Source organism: Phaethon lepturus, unplaced genomic scaffold (genome assembly GCF_000687285.1).
Source record: "Phaethon lepturus isolate BGI_N335 unplaced genomic scaffold, ASM68728v1 scaffold12815, whole genome shotgun sequence".
NCBI lineage: Eukaryota > Metazoa > Chordata > Aves > Phaethontiformes > Phaethontidae > Phaethon > Phaethon lepturus.
In genome coordinates this window covers 47805-49474 of record NW_010539932.1, presented here as the reverse complement: position 1 = coordinate 49474, position 1670 = coordinate 47805, and positions in this window count along the sequence as shown.

Here is a 1670-nt window from a genome sequence, read left to right as displayed (position 1 = left end):
TTGCCTTTCTAATTTTGTCCCTGCTTGACCATATGTACCTATATGTGTTTCTTTTTATAAGCTTCACTGTTTAGAATCCATAAGAATAAGAAATTTGTTCACTTCAGTGCAAAGTTTTATCTCCTTTGCCAGAAAAATAACCTAATTCCCTCACGTTAGAAAATAGATTTTGTATAATTTATTTTGAATCATATGTCTTTACTATCAAATAAAAGGGTACATTTAGCTGTTGTTTTATTTTTCCCTTTCTAAGAGTGCTTAGGCAGAGAAAACATCATCCTGCAAGCCAGAGGGATAGGTGACTTGCTGCTTCATCTGCTGGCAGAGATGGGAGTCCTGGGGATTCTTCAGTCAGACAAAAGTTCAGAATTCATTCCTCCTGAGCTTTCACAGAATTAATTGGAGTAGAAGCTACAGGTAAACAGGACTTCATTCATAAGCCAGAGAAGTAGGTCAAGAATGTATTGATTTCCTTCAAATAATTTTTTCCCCAGAAGTATTTTGAGGAAAGGAGGACAGAAAAGCTTATTACAAGCTGTTTTTAGAATAAAATTTACTTACCTAACCTGTGACAATCCATCTAGGTCTGGAGAGTATGGAAGAATTAAATGCTGTCAGATAAATGCCTAAGAAAGCACCGTGAAACTTTGCTGTTTGAGATAAAAGCAATTGTCATCCCCTCCTATCCTTTTCCCCACGTGGAACTTTTACAAAAATTTCATATAAACATAAATGTTTTTCAGGTAATTTAATCTGCATTGTAGAAGCCCAAAAATTTACGTATTTTGATGGCAGATTCAACATTCTGAATGTGTCAGGTTTGTGTACTAACAGTGCGTTAACTGTCATAGAGATTGGCAGAGGAAGAAACTGAACTTTTGGCAACTAGGTAAGAGGCTTTTTGTAGCCAGCGAGGCATGGGGAGACAGTTTGCATTTCAACATAAGCAGAAAACATTCTGATCACATGCTTACGTGATCAACAATGAAACAACAGAATATTGACAAGTCGTTATGGTAATTTGATGCATGTAACCTAGGGGTTATCTGTTTAAAAACAAAACTGCAATTCAGCAACACTGTAGGGATCTGGATATGCACAGATAATACAAGGGGAAGTTTATTCTAGGACCTGTCTCCTTCAAAGCTTCATAGTGTCTGACTTCCCCATAGCCTGCATCCTTTCCCATAGTTCACTCTCACCATCCCAGTAGGCCTTTAGCTTCAGATTTGTATGGGTTGTCTGAGGTTCAGACTATACAAAATAAAAGATGGTATTATCTTTAGCTTTCAGAGTTAATTGCTCATTGAAATGAACAAGTCTTTCTTAGGAAAGAAAACACAACACATGTTTTTTCTTTGTGGGTTTTGGGGTTTCTTTTTAGGTTTTGTGCCCCAGGATGTGATGTAATTCTGTAAACTTAAAAATAAAAGCTAAACTTTTAGCATTTATATTCTGCAATCTCTGAGGAGCATATATAGCAATATATTCTGCAGCATAACCTAGGGCTTCAGAAGTGTAAAAAAAGACATATTTAATCTGTAGTATGTAGAAGTTTTTCATGTTCGTGTTGTCAGATTAGCACCACATTTAAATGTGTAGCTACAGTTCACAAAGCTTGGAATTTCAGACATTGTTTCTATTATCCTTTGAATAGAAACAGTCAAAGA